Source organism: Semicossyphus pulcher, unplaced genomic scaffold (genome assembly GCF_022749685.1).
Source record: "Semicossyphus pulcher isolate SPU_LCO1_2020_fin unplaced genomic scaffold, fSemPul1.0.p SCAF_13, whole genome shotgun sequence".
Classification (NCBI taxonomy): domain Eukaryota; kingdom Metazoa; phylum Chordata; class Actinopteri; order Labriformes; family Labridae; genus Semicossyphus; species Semicossyphus pulcher.
The window spans coordinates 1,102,501-1,114,596 of record NW_027211637.1 but is presented as its reverse complement, the minus strand read 5'-3'; the positions used below and the strand labels follow the sequence as shown (position 1 = coordinate 1,114,596).

At 45.3% G+C, this 12,096-nt stretch overlaps 1 protein-coding gene across 1 annotated transcript in view; it reads right to left on the bottom strand.

The window, feature by feature from the left end:
• The window catches only part of LOC138590361 (tumor necrosis factor receptor superfamily member 14-like), a 129,908-nt gene that overhangs the window by 50,493 nt on the left and 67,319 nt on the right, over positions 1–12,096 (bottom strand). The window lies entirely within an intron of this gene.

The window sequence follows — 12,096 nt, the reverse complement described above, 5'->3', positions numbered from 1 at the left end:
TTCCTCATGTTGTGCATGTCGTGTGGTTTATTTTTATATCATGTGGGCTTTACTTTACATCTTCTTCTTCTTCTCATCATTATTATTATTATTATTGTTAGGCTCTCTCCTTTATTTATTGTAGGCTGTAATTTGCTGCCTGTCCTGTTTACTTTGCTCAAACTGTCTGTGTTGGATGTGTCTGTGTTTCTATGTAAACAGGTGTGTGCCCGTCGCAGGGGGAGATTGGTGGATTGACTTCCAGCTCCAGCAGCTGATAGGCTATAATCACCTGGATGGCAACGCTGCAGCCCAATGGGGCAAACCCATCTCCCTCCTCTGTCAACCGGCCTCACAATGCTTTGTTTAGAGCATGTACGCAGATAGTTTTCTGTTAGTGGAGCTCGGGGTGAATTGCCGGTTTATTTAACCTTGTTCTCTCCTGTTCTGTTAGTTTGGGAGGTTAGAGTTTGTGCTTTGGTTTCGTTCCTTTCTCAGGTTAGATCATTTACCTCTGCTGCTTGGGACTTGAGGGCAATGGGATTTTTTCATGTTGTCTTGCCCCCCCCCAGACGGGGCAAAACATTATGTTCATTCCTTCTATTTTCATGTGAAGCACTGACCGTAATTAATCCGAATCCGAAATACTTTATTAATCCCCGGGGTGACATTCAGGAAAACGAGCAGGAGCTACTGTAGCAGGCTGCACGCGCGGTTATTGCACTTATTTAATTATCCGACTGTGAAACAGTTGAGCTGCACTTAATGTATGAGAGATGTTGAAATAATGAAGTAAATTATTACCATTATTATTATTATTATTATTATTATTAGACCTGAACACTCCGAGGGTCAGACAGCAGAAAGGTCCTCACAAGGAGGGTTAAAACTCAATCTGGTCTCCACAAAGAACACAGCTCAGACGATATACAGTATTAATAATAACCAGATATATTCTAGACGGTTTTATTAGCACAATGCTATACGGCCAAATGGAGACAGGAGACACCAGGAGTCACAAGAGATCCAAAATGTCTCTGTTATGTCCGACATGAGTTCCTTTCTTTACTTCAGGCTCATGGTGACACTGATCTGTTAACTTCAGCACATTGACTCACTGTGTCAGACACATTTCTGCTTTAGTGAAACTCTTGCTGAACACATTTCAGGTTTTAAATGGTGTCATACATTCAGCTCCTCATAAGCTAAGTGAAGCTCAGGACAACAGGCTCAGAGAAGAAACCGAGTTCAAGCTTCTTCTAAACGAGACGAGAGGTGATGCATGGAAACGTTCAGGTGAGAAGTGCAGAGGAGGTGATTCAGATGTTCCCCTGTTTGTTCTTCTTCAGACCTGGCACCAACATGTGGTTTGTGGTTTGTCACACCTCCTACACAACCACAACACCTTCAACCGTTCACAGAGTGGTGTGTGTTTTACAGACCGGATTTACTAACTGTGTGAGCTGCACATATAAACGTCTCTGTCGTCTGTCATGTCCAACACAAGGACTTCAGACTGTCAGGTATGTGTTTGAGAGGACCGACAGCAGATTTAAAGATAAATTAAAGAAACAAAAGGCTTACTGTTGGAGCGTCTGAGAGGAGCAGGTCACAAATAAACTGCCAAAAGAAAAGTTACAAGATCCAGAAACACGGTGAGAGACTGAAAGAGGCACAAAGAGAACATCAGGAGGCGTCACACTAAACACACAAACGCAGGAAGTACAGCAACACAAGAGGGAAGTGAAAGACTTTACTCAATATATAAATGTTTCTAATATATATCAAAGTGAGCTGCAGTGCAGTGTCAGTGTTCGGCTTATACAGCTACAGGTGAAATAATAAAGTGATGATGAAGTGCAGGCGAGGACGAGGATTTAACATGATGTGTGTTTAAAATCAAAGAGTTGATAGTTTCAGATCTACAGTTTGAAATGCTGCATAATGAAGTGTTTGTATGAAACACTGTGAAGACCTGACGATTAGATATCACGTTAACTATTTAAACCTTTGAACAAAGCAGCAGGCTTTTATTTTGAAGGCAGACATGGTGAAACCTGATACTTCCTTCTGTTTTTATATTTTACTGTGGTATTCCCCTGGCCTGATGCCAAAGCATTCTGTACTTTGACCAGCAGTCTCTAAGCAGCACAGAAAGACTCTTTGTTCCTCAGTCTGTTGTTTCCTCACATTATAATGAACATTTAAGTTCTCTGCATGTTTTCCGTCAGTTTGAGGAGACGTCTTATCTTGAGAATGCAGACACACTCTGGTGTCGTTATCTGAGAAATGCAAACACGACGCCGACCGAGTGAATTTGTGTAGATGATATTATGAACTGTATTTGCTCATTTGGAAACAGAGCTCTGTGAACCTTTACTATCCTGTGATGAGCTGGATGAGCATTTAAAGAACCGGCCGTCTCACCACTTCGTCTTCTCTGCTGGTAAAAGCCACAGACTGTATAAAAAGATGGACGACATGACAGCTCCCTAAAAGTGAAGCCACAACATTTCGGGCGCCCCCTGCTGACTGGCTGCAGTATAGCTCATAAAGCCCGCCTCCTCCATGTTAACAGATGGGACATGAGTCAAACTATAAAATCAAAATACACGTCAAATACATTTTTCTCCAACATGGTTTCTGTCATTATAGTTAGTTCTTAACATGCTCAGGGTTCCCGCGGGGTCTTAAAAAGTCTTAAAAGCATTGAATTTATGAATTTGGAAATAATACCTTAAAAAGACTTGAAAATGTCTTGAATTTTTATATATGGGTCTTAAAACTTGTGCAATATGTAACTTCTCCGTATCGCATTCTCCTCAAAAGTTTCGTTTGTCAACCACTATTATTTTGATTAAATAACGTAGCCTAAATAAAGAGTGGCGGAACCAATAATTGAGAACGCAACTGCTCCGGGTCCGAACACGTCACTTTGCGACAGCACGCGCCACCACACAGACACGGACCACAAGCAACAAGCCAAGCAGAAGCGCGAAAACCCATTTCATGTTTAGGTTACGGGGAAATGTAAATTTAACGAAGCGTGGCAAGAAATGCAAGCATTTTGTCACTGGTTAAAACCGGTGGACAACAATGTATTCCAGGCTTTTTGCACTGTATGCAAAAAAAACATTCAGCTTGGTACCATGGGCATGAAGGCTTTAGAGTCTCATGCCAAGTCGTCCAAGCACATCAAATCAACCAAAGGGAAGTATCAAACTCCTTCCATCGCCGGAGTATTTCAACCTGCTAACGTTAGCCAGCTAGCTGTTAATGTGCCTGAAGCAGCTAACGTAAACCAGCTAGCTGCTAGCGCTACAGCCCCTCCAGCTACGACCGCAACTAGAGTGGATCTGCGCGCAGCTTTTGGGTCCACACCAACGATGAAAGCAGAGGTGTTGTGGACGCTTAACACCATCGCCAAACACCAGTCCTACAATGGAAATGAGGGTATGTCAGAGCTTTTCAAGTACATGTTCCCCGATTCCGATATAGCTACAACCTTTACTTGTGGTCCCGACAAAACGGCGTACATAGCCACGTTTGGTTTAGCTGTTCATATCAAAGAGGAACTGGTGTCCAAAGTCAACAAATCGCCGTTCGTTCTGATGTTTGATGAGAGCCTCAACGAGACTACAAAAAACAAACAGCTGGATGTGCATGTCCGCTTCTGGGACGAGGGACAGGTTCAGTCCAGATATCTGGGCTCCCAGTTTATGGGACATTCCACTGCACAAGACCTGCTGTCACATCTCAAAGTAAGCATAACCTTTTTTACTGTAAATGTTTCTTAATTTATATTGATATCATTTTTTGGGCATACATCGTCCTGTAAAAGCAATGTCACATGACCAATTAGGTACTTCCCTTAACAATATGTGCTGCTCATCTAGCCCTCTTATCTTGAGTAATCAAATGCAGCCCTTTTTTCAGGAATGTATGGACAAACTGAACCTCAGGGACTTGGTGTCCATTTCAATGGATGGGCCCAGTGTGAATTGGAAACTCTTTGACCTTTTCCAGAAAGATCAAGCTGAGCAGTACGGAGGTGAGGAGTTTATATTGCTATTACTGTGTGTGTGTGGGTGAGTGTGTATGTTATCCATTAGTAATTATAAAAATGCATTTTATTTGTAGAGCACTGTACATTGAATAAACAATTTCAAAGTGCTACAGAGAATTTGGTTTCTAATATCAAGTTTGCAATGAAACCTTCAGGTGTTCAGCTCGTTTGTGTGGGGAGCTGTGGCCTACACACGCTACACAACGCATTCAAGTGTGGGTTCACTGCATGGCAGCTGGACAAGTTGCTGAGAGCAATGCACACATTGTTTCACAATGTGCCTGCCAGGAGAGAGGATTACATCACCGTAACCAAGTCCAGTGTGTTCCCCCTATCTTTCTGTGCCCATCGTTGGGTAGAAAACCTTCCGGTTGTGGAGAGAGCCCTGGCAGTCTGGCCATCACTTCTCCTGTACATGGAAGCTGTGAAAACAAAGAGACTCTCGAACCCTGGAACAGGTAGGCCCTTCTAAAATGCTGTGAATAGGTCTGTGACTGTCTCCTCACCCTGGTGGTGGTGGGGCCTTGTCATAGTTTTTGTAATATATGGCTAAGTTGAAATGTCCTTCCTCTCTGTCTGTCTGTCTCTTTCTCAGCATCCTATGACACAGTTGCAGCAGCCATAAAGGATCCACTCATCTTGGCCAAATTGCAGTTCTACGCAGCACTTGCCAGGACCTTCACTCCCTTTCTGAAAAAATATCAGACAGATGAGCCTGTGCTCCCATTCCTCCCCAAGGACCTGACCGAGTTGATGATGGTAATAATTTACTTAACGTTATAATAACCAATGATTGAGCTCAATTGATACATTTTGACAATATGGGGTTTGTGGTTAGGATGAGTAAAAAATAGTGGATGCATTGTGCATCATCATCAGACAATTTGATGTCGGTGATTAATGTGCCGCACCAGACATTTTTGTGTTTGTCTGTTGACAGAGTCTACTCAGACGCTTCATAAAGAGAGAAGTCCTCCACAACATCACTGCCCTGCAGCTGACCAAACTGGATGTCACAGACAAGACCATCTGGCTCAGCCCACAAGACATCAGCATTGGTCTAGGTGCAGAGTCAGTCCTTAAGGTAGTGTGATGTTTTCAAAAGATCATTTTACAAGTGGTTAGGCTGAATCAGGTCATTGAAGCCATGTTCTATATTCATGGCTAATTTCTCTCTCTCTAGAGAATCAAAGGTGCAGAGCTCAGGGTGCTAGAGATCAAGAGAGAGTGCATGCAGGGACTGTGTAACATCATCAGAAAAGTGCAGGACAAAAGCCCCCTCAAGTATCTGACTGTTAGGCAGATGGTGTGCCTGGATCCGTTAGTAATGTACAGAGACCCAGAAAGATGCAGGAATCACATGAAAGGGCTGGTTCAGAGGTTTCTCCAGGACAAACAGCTAACTAATACTTCTGCAGGTTGGAATAAGAGAGGCAAATTATAGGCTACACATGAATTTATCCTCAATCTAATTTGCTGGCAATGCCCAATGATTTATCAATGTTTTTCTGTATTTTTTCTCATCTGTTTTGTCATAGGGGATGTCATACTGCAGCAGTTTGACAGTCTCCTGTCCTTGGAGAGCCGGAGTGAGGACTTCGTCTCCTTTTCTCCCATGCAGAAGAGGCTGGACATCTTCCTGAGCAGTGCCATGGAGCCTTATCCAGAGCTGTGGGCCTTCTGCAAGAAGCTGCTCATCCTCTCCCACGGCCAAGCTACGGTTGAACGTGGATTCTCCATCAATAAAGAGGTGGAGTCAGATAACGTGCAGGAGGACACTGTGGTCACACGGAGGCTGGTGTGTGACTACATCATACAATATGGAGGTGTTACCAAGGTAAGATGACCCCTGCCTGGACTAGTAATATGCTGTTGACTTAAAAGTTGATAGAATCAACATAGTTGGTCTCTTGAGTTTGTCACTGACTCTGCTTCTCTTTTCCCAACCCGATACCCAGGTTCCACTCAGTAAACCGCTACTGGAAAGTGTAGCACGAGCAAGGACAAGGTATCGTACCCATCTTGAGACCGAAAGAAAGAACAGGGAGGCAAAAGACCAGGCTCTCAAGAGGAAGGAGGCAGAGGACTGTCTTCAGGAGCTGAAGGTGAAGAGGAGACGCGTACAGGAGGTATCTGAGGGTCTGGCTAGGGATGCGGACATGCTGGCTGAGCAAGCTGAAGCGAAGGCAGGGAGCAAGATGGCTGACCTGATCTCCAGGTCCAACCTCCTGCGGAGAGGCCATAAGGAGAAGGTGGCAGAACTGGCTCTTCTTGATAAAGAGATCGCTTCTATGAGTGCAGAGCTTAGGAGTTGACTTTGTGATCTTAATTTTATTTATTGTTGAGTTGATTTTCATTGTTTGTTGTTCAGGACTCTCTCTACTCCCCATATTCCCAGCATGGAATAAGTAGCTAGCTAATGTAACCAATGTTAAAAAAGAACTGAACTGTGTTAGTCAAACTTTTGTGTGGCCTGCTGAAACTTTTTTTTTTGTCCACATTTTAACATTTGTTTGAGAAATAAATGAACAAATTAAAAAAATAATTCTTTGCCGGTAGGTCTGTGAAATAGGTATTAAGTTTTTATATAAATGGTCTTAAAAAGGTCTTAAAAAGACTTGAATTTGACTTGAAGAAACCTGTAGGAACCCTGCATGCTGATTTATGTCACAGTGTTTCTGACAAGTTTATTTTTAATTAGTTATTTGATGCTGTCAAAATGATGATTGACAGCTCTGTTGACAAGAGCAACAGAGGACGATCTCGAGTGGAGACGTAACTAAAACAATCACTACAGTCATTGAAGTTTCCATACCTGTGAACTTTAACCTCAGACCAACACAAGAAGCTGTTCTGCTGTTAAACACGCTGCCGTGGCTACGGCCGCTTCATTCGCCGATCTCTACTGCCCGGTCTCTGGCTCCATATGACGTCACTATTGCAAGATGGCAGCGCCTATCACGGGGCTATTTTGGCATCACTTACGTACAATGGGAGCAGATGGAGACGCGTTGTCCATCTATATACAGTCATTGGAAAAAGTCAACAACAACCCTGCCTCCCTGCACGGGCCACCACTAATGAATCACTGCATGACAAACACTGAACGAGCTAACGAGCAGGTACGGTGAGCACAGACACAGATAGCTGCTAATCAGTGCTAACATCTAAATAAAGTACTGAGTGTAGAAACAGTGTGTGAGACGTGTTGGACGCTCTGTTCGTCCAATAAAGCGCACACACAGATTATCTGTCTGATATTTACATGAACAAATCTCCAAAAGGCTCCAACAGCACAAACACGGCCCAGAGGTTACGTTCAGTGACTGAGTTAGCTGAGGGGACACCTAGCAGACAGCTAGCAGCTCCCAGCTGTCACTCAAAGAGGCCACGCCCCTAATGCTGCATCACTGTAAGCCTTAATATAATGTAAACAGGTGAGCTGTATAAAGATTCTCCCCGTACAGTTGTCATGAAGAGAGAAATGAGCTATAGAGACCCAAACTGTTTTTTGTACCAGGCTGTAAACATGTTTATTTCTGCTGTAAAGTTTAACATGGGGCTCTATGGGGACTGACTCACTGCTGGAGACAGCCTCAAGTGGACACCAGAGGAACTGCAGGGTTTGGCTCATCACTGTTGGCTTCCTTTTTGTGCTGCAGAGGTTGCTGCTTGGTGGAGACTCAAACAGAGCTAAAAGGAGAAAGAGTCTGGAGTGAGATTCATCAGGACGAAACAAACAAACAAACAAACAAACAAACAAACAAACAAACAAACAATCACCTTGAAGAGTCGTTTCGTGTAAGTCCGGCACTTGTGGACTGTAAGCGACCATGATTTCTGCCTACATCTCTCTCACTCGAGCTTTTCTGCTGCTAGTTTTTCTTAAATGATCCTCATTCAACACGAGACCTGAATAAATGAATCAAACACTAAATGTGAGCGTGCAGCGTCTGTCTGAGGCTTTCCATGAGTTTTTGTGTTTGTCTTGTAAGGACTGTTTCAGATCCAAACATCCATCCTTTTTCTTCCTCTTGTATCAGGGCCGGATCACCATGACAGCAGGCTCAGCCATCAGCCCACTCGCACCTGTACACCCTCCTCCTGGGAGATGCGGAGGCGTTTCCAGGCCAGATGAGAGACATAATCAGCCCTCTGGGCCCAAAATCCCCCAAAAGAAGCAAACAGATGTTCAGGTCGACTGTTGCTGCTTTCTGCTCTGAAGTAATGAGAAAGGAAGGAAGTCAAGCCACAATCAGCTGCAGGGTGTGACTGTTAAACACATAAACATAACATCAAGTGTGACCTGGGTCCTCTCTGTGTAATGGTGAACAGCAGCTCAGACTGCAGTGTCTCAGAGACCGTGTCACAGTCTGTGTGCCTGTCAGGTTTCTAACAGCGGATCAAACTGATCACTTCTGTCCTCAGAGTTCCTGTTTTAATGAACTCAGATCTTTCACTTCCTATCAAAAGAAACTTTAACTGATGACTCTGCATTTTACATCCACTGAACACTAACGACACTGAAGACGAGCTCATGTCCGTCAAACACTCAAACAATCCACTTCTTTTGCTTCAAATGTTTGTGGACATTTTTATATCAAACACCAGATGCACCAGATGAACTGCTCGTACAACACAGTGAGCGACATAAGATCTGAACAGCACTTGGTACAGAGAGGAGGAGACGCTGTGACGGCGGTTTATTTTCACTGGCTGGATATTTATCGAGCTGTTGAGAAGCATCAAATAAAAGTGGATACTTGATGGAGACTTTTAAAGATACGACTTATTTCTGCACTGACAGGTTCTCTTCTGTTACTGATCACTGACCACATTTAGGATCATATATTTATTTAAACACAGATAACCAGTGTTTTCTTCGTTATGCAGCTTGCAGTGCAAAACGTAGGTCTGTGTTAGCCTTTGATTAGCGACGGTCTGATGTGGAATCACATGAGAAGGAGTTTGGCAGAGAAACTGGAACAAACAGTGACTGCTGTGAACATTAGGCGTGCAGCTGCACGTCCCCGCTCCAGTTTAACAACAGCAATATTAATGCTGATCCCACGACGCTGAAGCTGTTCCACAGCCGCCTGATTCAGATATAACTGCTGATGTTAGTGACACATTAGACTGAAACTCCTTCTTCATGTGGCCGAGAAACAAACTCCACACCTGAAACGCTTTGCAAATTCAAAAACACAAATACAAAAGCCGAAACATAAGTGAGCGGAAACGGGCAGAAAAGTGTCTCTGACTGTCATCGCACAACTTTACACATGTGGGAGAGAGCCTCTCTTTAAAGGTGTGGGAGAGAGCCTCTCTTTAAACGTGTGGGAGAGAGCCGCTCTTTAAACGTGTGGGAGAGAGCCGCTCTTTAAACGCGTGGGAGAGAGCCTCTCTTTAAACGTGTGGGAGAGAGCCGCTCTTTAAACGTGTGGGAGAGAGCCTCTCTTTAAAGGTGTGGGAGAGAGCCTCTCTTTACACGTGTGGGAGAGAGCCGCTCTTTAAACGCGTGGGAGAGAGCCTCTCTTTACACGCGTGGGAGAGAGCCTCTCTTTAAAGGTGTGGGAGAGAGCCTCTCTTTACACGCGTGGGAGAGAGCCTCTCTTTAAAGGTGTGGGAGAGAGCCTCTCTTTACACGCGTGGGAGAGAGCCTCTCTTTAAAGGTGTGGGAGAGAGCCGCTCTTTAAACTTGTGGGAGAGAGCCTCTCTTTACACGCGTGGGAGAGAGCCTCTCTTTAAAGGTGTGGGAGAGAGCCGCTCTTTAAACTTGTGGGAGAGAGCCTCTCTTTACACGCGTGGGAGAGAGCCTCTCTTTAAAGGTGTGGGAGAGAGCCTCTCTTTACACGTGTGGGAGAGAGCCTCTCTTTACACGTGTGGGAGAGAGCCTCTCTTTAAACATGTGGGAGAGAGCCGCTCTTTAAACGCGTGGGAGAGAGCCTCTCTTTACACGTGTGGGAGAGAGCCTCTCTTTAAACGTGTGGGAGAGAGCCTCTCTTTAAACGTGTGGGAGAGAGCCGCTCTTTAAACGTGTGGGAGAGAGCCTCTCTTTACACGCGTGGGAGAGAGCCGCTCTTCACACGTGTGGGAGAGAGCCTCTCTTCAAACGTGTGGGAGAGAGCCTCTCTTTACACGTGTGGGAGAGAGCCTCTCTTCACACGCGTGGGAGAGAGCCTCTCTTTACACGTGTGGGAGAGAGCCTCTCTTCACACGTGTGGGAGAGAGCCTCTCTTTAAACGTGTGGGAGAGAGCCTCTCTTTAAAGGCGTGGGAGAGAGCCTCTCTTTAAAGGCGTGGGAGAGAGCCTCTCTTTAAACGCGTGGGAGAGAGCTGCTCTTTTCACGTGTGGGAGAGAGCCTCTCTTTAAACGTGTGGGAGAGAGCCTCTCTTTAAAGGCGTGGGAGAGAGCCTCTCTTTAAAGGCGTGGGAGAGAGCCTCTCTTTAAAGGCGTGGGAGAGAGCCTCTCTTTAAAGGTGTGGGAGAGAGCCTCTCTTTAAACGCGTGGGAGAGAGCCGCTCTTTAAACGTGTGGGAGAGAGCCTCTCTTTACACGCGTGGGAGAGAGCCTCTCTTTAAACGCGTGGGAGAGAGCCTCTCTTTAAAGGCGTGGGAGAGAGCCTCTCTTTAAAGGCGTGGGAGAGAGCCTCTCTTTAAACGCGTGGGAGAGAGCCTCTCTTTAAACGCGTGGGAGAGAGCCTCTCTTTAAACGCGTGGGAGAGAGCCTCTCTTTAAACGTGTGGGAGAGAGCCTCTCTTTACACGTGTGGGAGAGAGCCGCTCTCACAGCCCACACGTATAAGGTTGTGCGACAACAATAACAGAAATATGGTGACTAATTCTGTCATGTTTCTATTTTAATCTGTTGGAAAGATCATCACTCACCATCCATTCACTCACACGTCGGCTCCCCCTCCTTCCTGACATGTTACTGGGAGGCTGGCAGGAGGCTTTTTGTGTTCACACATGCAGCCCACCCGGACAACGTCAGAACATGTTCAGGAGTGCAGAGCATGTGTGGAAGGGGCTTTAGCGTCTCATTAAAGATAAAGTTAACACAAATCTAAAACTCATTTTGGCTCCAAAACTAGTGACGCTGTCAAAATGGCACCAGACATAGTTTAACCATCACTTGGACTTCCTGTCTTTACTTTGCAGCTGAATCTACATTCAGAAGGTTTTTTTAGCTCCTCAGAAGATTTACATGTCATAGCCAGAAGTCAGCGGACGCCTGATCTCTCTCATCTCTTTAATCTGAAGGCAAGTGACACGATTTTTGGTGTCTGAAGCGTTCCAGCTCCTGTTCGTAGTCTGAGTAGTATCGTCTGCTAACTTTTCACTCGTCTTCTGCTGTTTACAGGAAAAAGGTCCAACAAGCAGACAACAGCTGAAGATACGTGCATGCAAGTGCAGCTGATCCGCTCTTACACGTCGTCTCTCAGCTCCCACTGCATTCTCACTGATCAACTTGCAGTCGGACTGTAAACAACGCAGCGCACAGAAGAGGAAGTCCTGGCTGCAGGTCCCTTATCGCTAAACGCTGGCTACACCGGAAGAATGGAAGAGTTGGCCGCTGCTCCCAGAGGATATATGGCCTTCATAGGACAGATGATGGGATCCTCGTAGGCGGACACCCAAAGTAACTACAGATTTGAGGTTTATCAGCCTCATCTGCTCCAAACAGGTTCATAGATTCCTGCACTTAGCCAGGCCTCCTCGCTCAACATCACGTCACTAATGAGCCTTTTACTGCATGGACACTGACTCCCAGAGACACTCCAACATCGTGTGCAAAGCCTTCACAGAAGAGAGAGAACTGGTACAGCTGCAAAGAGAGGTCCTTCTCCATATCAACACCCATTGTTTTAGAAAGAGATGTCCAACAGGCTCTTGAAGGCATGATGAATCCTTCTCCTCCAATCTCTGAACCCAATCACACCTAATTTGTCCAAGCTTCCTGTTTAGCCTGCAGATATTCAGATAGCTGATATCAAGGCCGAGACCTCCTCCTCCGTCTGCTGGTCGTTGCTCACGGGCTGACTAACAACCTG